Source organism: Schistocerca gregaria, chromosome 8 (genome assembly GCF_023897955.1).
Source record: "Schistocerca gregaria isolate iqSchGreg1 chromosome 8, iqSchGreg1.2, whole genome shotgun sequence".
NCBI classification, from domain to species: Eukaryota; Metazoa; Arthropoda; class Insecta; order Orthoptera; family Acrididae; genus Schistocerca; species Schistocerca gregaria.
The window spans coordinates 109,207,606-109,221,187 of NC_064927.1; positions in this window are offsets into that span (position 1 = coordinate 109,207,606).

The following is a 13,582-nucleotide window of genomic DNA, read 5'->3' on the forward strand; positions in this document are numbered from 1 at the left end:
ACTTTTGTGCTTTCTATTCTGTGATCCCTATTGTCACAGGACATCTCTAATAGACTAACTGATTGAAGCTATCACGGTATGATTTTCGGAATAAGCCTAATGGTGAGACAGACAAGGCCACGTGATTAATGCCTCTCCTACCGTTACCTACCAATTGTAGCAATAGTGTGTATCATAAGATCCAGCATCTTGTTAATCTAGCTGAGAATGCCCAAGTAACCGACGTCTGACATTTGGTGTCACACACTCGGATAACAGTACCATGTTCTTCCCCAGGTGTAACTTGCGGATGTGACGCCCGGTTTCACTGTGCGCAGACCATTTCATTGTCGGCATATGTGTGGGTGGAGAACAGCAGCGCGTGTATCGTCTGCCATTTATAACTGGATGAGGCGTTCGGAGAGGCCACCGGGACATGTACGAGTAGAATGGAATTCTGACCAACAGGGAATCGTTCACAGCACTCAGGACCTCCGTCGCAGCACGTGTTGCATCAAGAACATGCTCCAGTGGATTATGATACACGGACAGATGTTAAGTGTTCGATCAAAGCTCAGGCTGCGAGTTAGTTAATGTATTTTCCATTCGACGTACATGGCGGCATATCTCGGTGCGTGGAACTATGACTGAGCTGCTGTACAGTGGTGGCGTCCTCGACGCTTAGTTACATCCTTGTGCCGGTCCAGTGGTGGTGTGTATTCTCGTACATTAAAGTGTTCGAATACCTGCTATTTGTCTTACGGATCAACATCTGCAAAAGTGTCCAAGTCATCATCTGGTTGTCTCCGTCTAAATCACAAAGGACATAGTGAGTTTTTCTCATGAGGTGATCTGATGCTCAGAGTACCATTTATGTACGGATTATAAATCTGCGACGCAATTATCGCCTATGAAATTGTAATTAAACTTCAATGAGCTGGAAGTTTTCGATGAGGTGGTTGACCTTCCAGACTTGAGTCTCATAAAAGATTTTCATGACGTGATCCATGGTATTTTAGTAACGCACATTTCCTGAGATATCCTACGAAAATTTTCTTTCTTCATTTCTGAAGGAATAAAATGGACATGAACGCTTTTTGTGAAATGCGTAGGCTATCTAAACGAAGAAAGCTTACTATCTGTTAGTATTATTAGAATAGATTTGTGGACGTAAGGTATTAATGTGAAAACTACCATAAACCTAAACCCTGATCACTGAGTAATGGAGATACGCTTGTAAAAATTAATAGGAACGGCACGAAAATTTACTAGCGGGAATATTCTACAGGTGTAGAAGACGTACATAACATGCACAAGAAACATGAATCTGGGGCGCTAGATCTAATGCTACGAGGTGACATGAATTGAGAGATAAATGTTGAATGTCTGATAATGATTTAAAGTAACTGTTTGTAATCATCGTATCATATGTGAGTCTTCAACGTCCCTTCTTCCGTTATCTACCACGTCAATTGGAGATAACGAATTATCGTAGCTGTTACTCTGTAATAAGTAATTGCGCAGTGAAGTTAAGTTGTGTTTCACGAAGTAATTCGCACATACGACGGACTTTAGCGACTGGGTGTTGGGGATATAGTCTCAAAGCAGTAATGCACTCAAATTCAGAGGATGGGGTTTTCAAGAAGTCTTCCGAGAGGTTTGGTGAGTGTGGTGGAATTATTCTCTGAAAATAATGGAAATTATTTCTATGTACCTTCATACGGACAGTATAATGCAAGTTGTACTTACACAAAGAAAGAAAAGCACTTTAAAAGCACTCTTAGTGAGATGCTGAACATTTCATCATGCTAACATACATTTTTTGAATTTGTCCGTACGGTTTGGTGCATCTGTCGGCATTGAAGATATGTGAGAATAGCCTATAGCAAATTATGGAAAAAAATGAGGTGTGCGCATTACGTTAACAGTACATTTACTACTATAAAATCAACAATATACTTCTCGCGATAGTAGGAAGTACTCTTTACTACAGAAAATTATAACACAATCTAAAGTAATATTTTCGGCAACGGACTTCCATATGTCTACAAAGCAAAATCCATTTGACACGTTGACGTGCTTCTCGCATGTAAATTAGAGTGATGAAATTATTATCTTCGTTTCAGCGTGATGCGAGTCGTTTATATTCCATTACGTAAGTGTATGTGTATGAGAAAGATGTACCTAGAGCCATTTGCTTCATTATACTTATGTTTATGCGATTATTTTACGACCAAACATTTTTCTCCATTATTACCTAATGCTTGGAGGTTAAATTATGTTACTTTGAAAAGTACTAAAATAACTTTCATTTCTTTTAGGTATATGTGATTTTAGGATAATGCATGCTTACAGAATCAACCTGCATATTTTACATGTTATGGCCTACGTAGAGGATAGACAGGAGGGCTGATCTAAGCAAAATGCACACATCATCAATTCTCAGTGTAATCACTGCTATTATCAACTGAGAGATTTGCTTGATGCAAGTGGTCACATGGACCCCATCCTCATATACAATAACGAAATTAACTCATCTTAGGATTCCGGTGCAAAAGTGCTCCAGGATAATGTCTTGAGGTAATTCAAGACCATATGCAAACGTTCGGCGTTGACGATGATGATGATACGTTTCTGAACAACCTTAACGGTGTTTCTGCGATAGCCAAACGTTCCGCAGAATTGTGTATTACTTCTTGCCTTATGATGCCGCCATCGTTCAACGATGATAATGCAACTCTCATGAGAAGTAAGTGATTTAATCTTTATGAGAGCATTCTAAGAAGGAAACCGGTGTGTATTAAAACTAAATGTGGTTTGCCTAATAAAGTCACCAGTGTCAGTGGTTCCCCTGCTAGCTAGCACCATTCTCACCTCCACTTCGAATCTATCCAGCGACCATGGTGCCTTCGCCTACACAGATTTTCCTTGTGTTTACAACCGAGTTCCATTCAAGCAAATGTCTCGTGAACATGGTGCTCTCTATGCTCAAACACAAGTAGCTGTAGCTAACCATGCCTTCTTTTGTTCTAATGGATATGTTTTTCAATAAGGCATGGATGTTAAAACTTTGTTGTACGCCAATGGTTTCCCCACAATTCATCCAAGTGAGACACGCTCTGACGACGATAGGTTGTGGTATCGGAGGTGTCACGTCCGATTCGTACGCAATTGCTCCACATCTCAAAACGTCTTAAACTGTCCAAACGAAAGTGGATAGAAAAATTTCTCTGTCTCGTTTGTGTTGCTGCAAAGGTGTACTATGTAAGATGTCAGGTCTCGCTAATACTTTAAATAAGGTGACTTCACTTTTTGCAAAATGCTGTGAATATTTTAAATACTGAACAGACATTTCGTATTACTAACCGGGAAGTATTTGTGCAGGTGACGTATAATAGTATCAGACCATCACACATTCCTGCCCAACACTCAACCTACTCCCCCCCCCCTCCCCTTCATCACCCTCCATCCATCAACGTTCATTCCCTATAATCTGAATATACTTCTCTGTTTTACGTAAATCCAGTTGGTGAATGGATTTAGAAAAATAGCTTACCACTTCTAGAGAACTGTAAGACACCAATCACCGGAGTGATCCATGTGTCCCAAAACATTTAGAAAGGCTGCAGGCTGTTCTCGGACAGGTTCACTTCTCTCCCGACATTATTTCACTCCAGCATTTGTTTAAATAAAAAATTTGGGGTCTCACAAATAGAGAACAACTAATAAACATGCAGATGAGGCATCTCGCAGCTGATATGACTGGAAACCTTGCAACTCATTCAGAAATCGGAAAATGGTAAAGCAACGGACTTGATGACATGGAAGCCAATATCCATTGCTTGCATAAGTTTTTCGACTCTGCTTTGCACCTAGATGACACACTTACCGCTAAAACGTGTCACTGATGTCCTCTTCGACATTACCTCACAACATGATGCACAGACGGCGACAGTATAGACTTGTAGTAGGTGTTGGAACGTGTGGAGAATATCCTGGTGCCGCTTATATGCGGCGTCAAAGTGCCACAGTTTTTGACAGTGCTACGTACTGATAGTTTTCAGCTGCAGTTTCGGTTTGAAATAATTAATTGTTGTATAATATTCCCCTCAATTACTCGTTTATGAGAACCCTTCTGTCCCTTATTGGCATTTTTTCAGTTCAGTTAACATGGTAGAAGCTTTGCTTGTTCTTCGTACCCAGTATCCGCATTTAACTTAGCTATTAATTTAATCGTCAGAACAAAAGCAGGACATCAAGTCAGAATACTTGATACAGGAAACTGATAGCATTGCTGTGTATTGCATTCAAATACATACAGTTTCAGGTCACCCACTTCCTCCTGATTGGACTTTTCAGAAGGCAGCAAGGAGATGAAAACTTTACACCAAGGCAAATATCATCTTCATATACTCTCTTCGTCACAAAAAATGAAACTTCAAATTCCAAGCATTAGAGAAGCATTTAACCCATGCAACAGGTGGCTACGAAGTGGCTTGAGGTTTTATATGCTGTTTTGGTCATTTCCATTGTATATAGTTTTCTTCCCATGTGGTCTACATAAAAAGCATTGAATTACATTACATGCATTGACCGTTAGACTCACAGTTGAAATTCTACATAGTTTTCTACCCAAGTGATCTACATAAAAAGTGTTGTGTTATATTACATGCATCGCATAATCTCACAGTAAGGAAGAAATTGCAAATGGAGGAAGGTTGCAGCTCACCTTACACAAAAGCACTGGTGGGTGGAGGGGGTAGGAAGGAGGGGAAGACAGCCATTCAGAAAGAACTCTCTGCGCACTGGTCTCTTTCACTTTGAGTGCTTCCTTCTTTCTCCATCCTCTTTTTCACAACAGTGATTATAATAAGATGGGGTAGTACTAACATTATGTCTTCCTTATTTCATTCACGTAACAGAATCAGACGTTGTGGACTGACAGTAACACGAGATGTCAGTACTGTATAACATTTTTCAGTCCACAATAGAAAGAAGAGAGAGCACAGAACGTAATCAGACATTAATGTATAAATGTGAATGTACATGACATTATTTAAACGAATATTTCAGAAAGCATTTCATGAAAAAGTGTGTTATATTTTCTAGTTGTGGTGCGACTAGACAACTGCTAATTATCTAGTTATCTCAAGCCTATTAAGGACATTCAGAATGACCAAGACTTCTTATTTTATGTAGCAAAGTATCTACCAGTAAAATGAAGGAAACAAAAGCAGCTACGTGAAACAGAATGTGATACTTCCATTTGTTGTTAGTTAACAATACACATCACTACCTGTACAATTAAGGTTTAAATTAAAGAGCACAAATAAAAAGCACATACAGATTAGCTGGATGCAGAAACAGACAGTAGCATTCATTATATATGTCAGTTAACAGGTTGTTATAATACCCAAAAGCAGGCTCGTAACATGAAACCAAAGACTGCAGTAAAAATATCACGGAAAAACACTTAATCCCCAAAAGTAACGTATTATCTAAAGAAATGTTTTATGGGGGCTGAAATTCACATGTTGTCCTCAAAACTAAGCGAATTATGTAAAGAAATATTTTACGAGTGTTGAAATTTACATGTTACACAGTTTCTCAAAGTCACAGATTGTACTAACACAGGCCACTTGATGCTATATGACTACATGCTAGCAATTGTTCCTGTCTACCGCCTAGCAATAGACAACAATTGATATATACCACGGATTTTTGTGAAGAACGTTGGTGTGCATTGAACGATGGAAGTAGTAAAAGTAAATGTTTCTCTCCTGGCCAGAAAACTGAATAAAAAGCATTGAGAAACATTTAGGTAGTAGAGAAGCCTCTCGTGGATGAAGAAAATCTAAACACCGTAGTTACAAAGCGCTGTATAAAATACTATTACATGTTTACATTAACGATAGTGAAGAATGTACCACATAAGTCAATACAAGTGTGTTCACAGAAGACAGCCACATTTTAATTACTGCTAAATCGCAAGATACATACAATGTTAGTACCTTTGATAGTATAAACATTGGTCACAACGAGCAAAGCTACATAGAGGAGTTGAAATACATGAACTTCTGGATAACAATTAAAGATAACCTTTAAATCTCAACATAAATTAGACATTCCTAAACGGTGTCCCAAATATAAAATTTTTTGCTGTGTATCTCGATACATTTCTTCAGTATAGAAAGTATAAAGCTACAAGCACAGAAAAAGAAATTGTGCAACATAATACATCTATAATTCACATTAATGCTAAACATTTTGAGACAGTGCATGAATAGCAAAAGTTTTACTGACCATAATCTGGCCAAATACAAAACATATTTTCAGACAGAATCTCTGTCTTCTTCATACTGCGTTTTCTGCAGCTGCCTCGGCTGAGGTGTTGCTGCACTCATTTTCTCCGTTGGTATTCTCATGGCGCAGTTAAGGTATCCTTCTGTTAGCTTTTGTAGCTACTTGAGAAACATTGTTGGTATGATATTGGACTTCAGTTTCATCTTGCCATCGCTTTCTCCACCTGGTCATCAGTGATATCTTTCTACAACACAGAAGAGACAGAAAGCATTTGTATCATGATATCAAAAATACATGTAGTTATCACTACACTGAAGAGAGGAGGAAAGAGCAAGAAAATATCTGAAAAGTCAGTAAAGAAAACTCATGAAAGCCATGTCAAATCATATGGTATCACTAACTGCATGTCACTCAATGAGGTGTTTGCAGCTCAGAAAAGTCTGTCCACATTTGATATATCGCCATATTTTTATTCTACTTTTATAAGAATTATGTGTGCTATAATATATTGCTCACAATTAATATACATGCCAAATGTCAGATCTCACAGTAACATATATAACGCAATTCGTGTTATAATCTGCTGGAAAACAAAGATCACTTACTTCCCATACATAAGAATACCACGTCCGTTTCGTAAGGCTGCTCAGTCACTTATATCACCTCTGTTCACTGGAATTCTCCACTGCTTCCTTCTTTCCTTATACCGCAAATATACTAGCGTACAAACTCCACTTTCTCCAAAGTAGAAGATGAGAAAGCAGCAGAAAATGGTGTCAGAATTAACAACAAATCGTCAAACCCGTATGGCACAACTGAATATTGCTGTTGCTTCAAAACAGTACCGAGTTCACCAAAAAATTCATTCTTGTTTGTACTCGTGTTGAAGCTCACAGATGTAACACCTCTGCCAAAAGGTGTCTGAATTAGGTTCAAACATATACACAGAGGACAATAACGTTTGTATCACTGATTGTTTCCATTGGGCTCCAACACCATAATCAAATCTCGGAAAGCGATATGACGAGAGAGAGAGAGACACAGAGAGAGATACCGGTGGCAGAAAATGGCGTCGCAGCTGATCAGCCAGTCACGCTCGATTTCGCCTAAGGCCACTCTTTCCCTGCATACAGGCTCTCTAATCATGCTGCTGAAATTCAGATGTCTCACATAATTACGTTATACGCACTTCTCTTTCAGTAGTTCTTATGAGGTTGTGGGGTTCTGTTATTCATACCATTACAGCGATGTGCTCCAGGCTCAGCTGTAACCTGAAGCATAAGAGCGATCCTCTCAACAGTAACTGTCATCTACGTATTCACATTTATCTCCATGGGCATATTTCTTCAACAGCTTCAGTATTAACAAACGGAAAGGCAGCGCTCGTTCGGATAACAGCTCACACCAACACTGCACACTGGGCAGAATGTTTCTGGCTGACCAGGAGAGTTCGCTACGCGAAGTGAGTGCACCGGAATACAGGAGCTAGGTGATACAGTTGCCACGTCATTAACATATCAGTCGGAGCCCACAAATGTAACTGCCTCAGTGGATCGCAACTGTCCGAGCATTGTTGCATAGAGAGTGTGAATAGGAAGTTTATTTTGTTATGAGAACATAATTTATCGAAGGTTATCTATGAACAAGGATTCAGATGGTTACGATCTTCAACTGCGTTATGAGTAATGCTGTGGTTGTCATTTTATTACATCATCCATTAAAGGATGTATAGCATTTACTGCTAAATGTGTTGTTTATGGGAAAAAATTGATTGGAATCTCTTTGCAAAACATAAAGCTTGACTTATTTACACACGTTGAGTACGATCTTAAGCCCTTAATTTATCGGTACTTTCCTGCTATCTGTACAGTTTTTGTGGAAGATACATAGTCTTTTGTCAACGAGGATATTCTTAAACCACGTGTGCATTAAGAGAGGCTGTAAAGAGATAGAAACCCCGAATATTAAAACTCAGTTCATATCATTTAACTACTGACTCACATAGGATAACAAGCGGATTATTGACAGAGATCAGGTCATCAGCTGCCTGCAGGGACATTTGAAAAATACACCCAGTGAAATTTGTACGCAATATGTCTCTAAACTACTTGCTCACTATTTCACAGCCTACCTGCTACAAGAGGGCTGCTGCATCCCCAACTTTCGTCCTCAGTGGTGTGCTTTGTGGCCATGTTCGAGACGTGTCGACGTCTCAATGCAAATGAACAACAGCGTAAACAATTCCTAACGCTGGAAGAAGTAAAAGAGGTCCCCACTGGTTGACGCAATAAATGTGTGTGAATTCATAAGGGAAGGAACTGCTTAGATATTCGGTCCCTAGACATATACACTACTTAAACTGACTTCAACCTGTGCTAAGAACAACACACACGCCCATGCCCCAGGGAAGTCTCGATATTCCGGCGGGAGGGGCCGCGCATTCCGTGACATGAGGCCTCAAACCAAACGGCGACTCCATACAGCTAACCCCATATAATATTCCCTCATACATGCGCATATGACAGTGTCCCTACTGGTTTAAACATTTTGTCTTACTGTTCCTTCTTGTATGACGAGTGTCTACATCTACGTCTATATGACTGCACTGCACTTCACACTTAAGTGCCCAGCAGAGGGTTCATCAAACCACTTTCATACTGTTTCTCTGTCGTTCTGATGTCGAACAGTGTAGGGGAGAGAAAAACACCAAACACTTTCTGTGTGAGTTCTGATTTCCCTTATGCTATTACAATGATCATTACTCATTATTTCGGTTAATTCCAGCTAACCGCTTACATAACTGGAGGACAAAGTTGGAGATCGAATGTTTGTGGAAAGTCTCACCGCAACGAGGGGCGCTTTTGTTTCAATGATTGCCAGTCCTGCTCGTGTATCATATCAATGACACTCTGTCCCCTGTCTCACCACGACACAAAACGAGCTGCCACAATTTGAACTTTGTTGACGTCCTCTCTCAATCATATCTGATAAGAATCCCATAATGCACAGCAAGATTCTAGCAGAGGATGGACAGGCGTAATGTAGAGAGCCTCTTCAACAGATTTGTTGCATGTCCAAGTGTTTGCCAATTAACTGTAGTCTTACATTTGCCAGTCCCACAATGTCATCTATGTGATTGTTTCAATCAAGTTGCTCGTACCTTTTGTCCAGAGATTATTTGTGAAATTGGCAATATTTAGATTTGTGTGACTCATCGTGTAACTGAAATTTAACAGATTCGCTTTAGTATTCATGTGGACGGTCTCTCACTTTTCGTTTCATAGTGTCATTTCTTACTTTTCACACTGTATGGATACTTTGCGTGAATTGCTTCGCAATTGGTTTTGGTATTCTGATAACTTTACTAAACAGAAAACAAGCTAAGATGACTGCTGAGATTGTCTCCTAAAAACTGAATCTGTGCTGAGCTGCTATTGTGGAAGAATCTCACAATATGAAATACAAATCAGTCTCAATTGGCACAATATGACATTGCTCAATTCTGTTACAGAGGGTAGTGTACTGGGAGCTCTATACGTTAGATTCGTGTTATGAATGTATGCTCCGTTTTAAAAAAAGTGAAGTATTTCTCACAAAACGTTATGCTATCAACGAAGAGGAAGACTCTGATTCCATTACACTATCTTATATCTTGACTAGTAAAAATAGGAATACGATAAAAGAGAAAACAATGTGCTCAGGGGGCTATTTTCAGACAATAATTCGATACGGATGAAATGCAGGTGTTGTGATTCTGAATGTCATTTTATAGTCTGCGTACACTAGTCATCGTTGTGACTTTCCTCCTGTACGTTAGTGCGTGATCTTTTCCGTTGTGACAGCTCTCCACCCAGTCAGAGATGGGCAGAGGACTACACAACCTTGTAACTAATGGAGTAATGCTTCTGGAACGTGATGCCATTCCGAGAGCATTACCTGGATTCTGTGACTTGACGGCGTACATCTCTTACTCGACGAAATCATTTGGACTCAAATGCTACATATCGAAGTTTGGAAGTTTTGTGAGCATACAACAGGTAAGTGACAATCCGACGAAAGGGAGTTGAGAGGTTAGCTCTGTACCGCTTATTCTAAATGTTGTGAGCAAGTATATAAGAGCCGCTAACACTCGTCTCACGATGTGACTTCAGTGAGAAAATTAGGGGCTGATACGAAGATTTTGGTTGAGAGACAATCAGCACCAGATGTTCCGTCTTTCCGTTTCTCGATAAATAAGGAACAACATTTTCTGTGACTATCGTGTGCCTATAAATGGATGGACTTATATATTGATAGGTAGATAAAATTTAAAACTACAGATATATGCATACTTGCGAGTCATCTACGGTGCATGGCGGAAGGTACCGTGTACCGTTGTTAAGTCATTTCCTTCCCTGTTCTACCTGCAGATAGATCGAAGGGGAAGAAATGACTTCATATACGCCTCCGTATGAATGCAAATTTCTCGTATCCCATATTTGTGGTCCTAATGCGAAAACAACGTTGGCAGCAGTTGAATACTTCTACACTCAGCCTCAAATGTCGGTACTCCAAATTTTATAGATAGTTTTTTCGCCTTACTTCCAGGATTCCCATTTGATTTCACAAAGCATACACACACTTATTTGGCAGGAGCCAATAGTAACACTTCAAGAGGGCTGTATTCTGAGAGAAACCTCAGTCTGCAGGCACATCCACCTTTGGGGTGTTGTGGTCGTCAGACAGTTATTTTGATATTGTTCACTTGGTCAGTTCTACAGGGTTATTTCGAAAACACACTTCACAACGTTTTGGTTTGCAGATGGGAGGAGGTGAACCATATTGTTCAGCATTTTGGCATTTCCCCCAGGGACATTTTAGCGCTCAGTTGTTGTATAAAGAATGGCACAACTTTTGCGAGTCTGAAATCATTAATAGGCGCCCATCAGAGCGGTACCGTCCCGTTGTGTGAGCAGAGGTTTGTGACACGGTGGCGGCAGTGGCAGGTATTCACATAGGACCCGGAGTCAGCGACAGGGATGTGGCGGAGGTGTCATGGGGGTGAAGCAGAAGTGAAATACCCTCCTGGCCCTAAAGATCCCTAGGACCCAGCAGCATTAGTTTGGGAGCAATACACCGGAAATCTAAGTGACTTGCTTCCATTAGGATAACAAGGTAACCAAGGGACAGAACGTAACTAGCAATGCATATCTTCGGCTGTTTGACGACGGATACCGCCCATAGTGACGACCTAGCTTTGGGAAGCCGGCAGTGACGACATACAAGCGTCTGCAACGGTTACCTGGCGAGCGTAATCTGACTTCAGAGAAAAAATCTCTCACCACGTATGGGGACTCTCATGATCAATTTCATTAATAATTCAGACAATTAGATATCAAGGACATGACTAAAGTTGGGTAGAATCGAGGGTGATACTACCACAGATATGATTCGCGAGATGGAGTGGTAATGAGGCATTTGCTCGCTGCTGCGAAATCTGTTAACGTAAACTCTCACCTGTGGCCATCGCAATGAAATGAACTATATTACCAGATTTATAACGTGCCATTTGGTATGAACCTGATATTTACATCTCTTCTGTGATGCTTTTTTGCTACCTTACGAGACCTCATAGATAATGAGGCATTTAAATACATTAAGTGTGTTCGGAAGTGAGGAGACACCCTGTGACAGAGGTACAGAATGGTGTTAGCGCCATGTCATGGGCGAAAATAAGTTAAATTGCAGGACATAGCAAATATTAAGCTGATAGAAAAAAAATTCTTTTTTACCTGATGAGAGTAACGTTACAGGTGGTACAGCCTATAATGCACTGTTGTACCAGAAGTAACGATACTTTATCCGTGTGAAAACGCGAGTATCGTCTGATTTTCCTAGTTTTGAAAATAAAGTATATAACAGGGAGGAATCTACATGTTGTCTGAGATGTTTGAGGCGTATGAACAACAACATCCCAGTCTTGGATTGGCTATAGTGGATTTTGTAAACTGAGGGGAGGGTTGGGTTTGTGGGAAGGGAGCTATATCTGAAGTAATTAAGATTATACCTCTGAATCCACGCCATGCCTGTTCGTCTTGTAGTGTGCAAGCAGTTAGGAAGGCCAGTTCATGTTAAGTGGCTGACTGGAAGCTGGGAGGTTTGGGTAGGGAAGTGGAGTTCTGGGTGATATCCCAGGAGGAGGCTCAATACTGTACTGGAAAGGGGCTAACACATAATATGACCATTTCTCAAAGTGTAGGGGCAATAGGAGCGGAAGTGGGATAGAGGGGAATGGAGGGCTTCTCAGCTGGATGAATTATCTCCAAAGGATAATAAATCAACCCCTGGACGTCATAAACCTTTTAGCAGAATAATAGGTGAACAGGAGAGATGTGGTATAATTGATTACTTTAATTTACATATCAATTTGATATCAAAAGTGAACCAGGAATTGGCTTTATCTTTACTCCTGTGTTACCTTTAGTTGTGTGAAAATGTTTTCAGAATAGTGAAAGAGCCTGTAATATGTCATCGCCAAAATGTAACGACACAAAAGAATGAGATTCTTCGTGGTTGCCTACGTACAGATGCAAAATGGTCGTTGTGTGGTTGCCATTACTGCAGGAGCAGCTAAGCAGTTCATCATCACGCCTTGTTACATTGCACTCAGTCAACCAATACATATAGGTCAATTGTTCATCAGTATCTCAACTGTTATTTATCAGTCTTAATGTACAGTTACCACTGTGTGGAAAACCGACCCAAGACTGGACTGAGCAGTTCTGAGTGGAAGTTTAAGGATCAAGAGTAAGGTAAGCCTTACTGCTGTCACCAGTAAGTACTGTGAGTGAAAGGAACATGTCTGTTTTGAGACAAAACACACAGCACCTATCATCGAAATTTTCACTGCTGTGGATATGTTCTCGGTGCAATGTCGATAGAAGTGGTTAGAAATCACACGAAATGTAATTCCTTTGTAACAAACCGCTGCAGACCTCGTACCATTGTAACAAATTATTTGGCACACATTTAAACTTTTGCCACTCAGACTTTGATTCACCCTGACTTTTTGTTAGAAAGACAACACGTCTTATGCACCTTCATGTATCATATGCTGATCCACAGATAATCATATTTTATTTTAAACAACACATTGTCGAGTAGACGAGATGAGATCTTCAAAACTCGTGTTTGTAATTTTGACATTACAGTTATTATTGAAGCATCTCCACTGAGCACACACCAAATAAGGGCTGGTTGTGGCAGGTGCTCGTCTGTTCTACCTGCTCGACTAGTTGTGGAATTGAGGTGCGGAGATCAG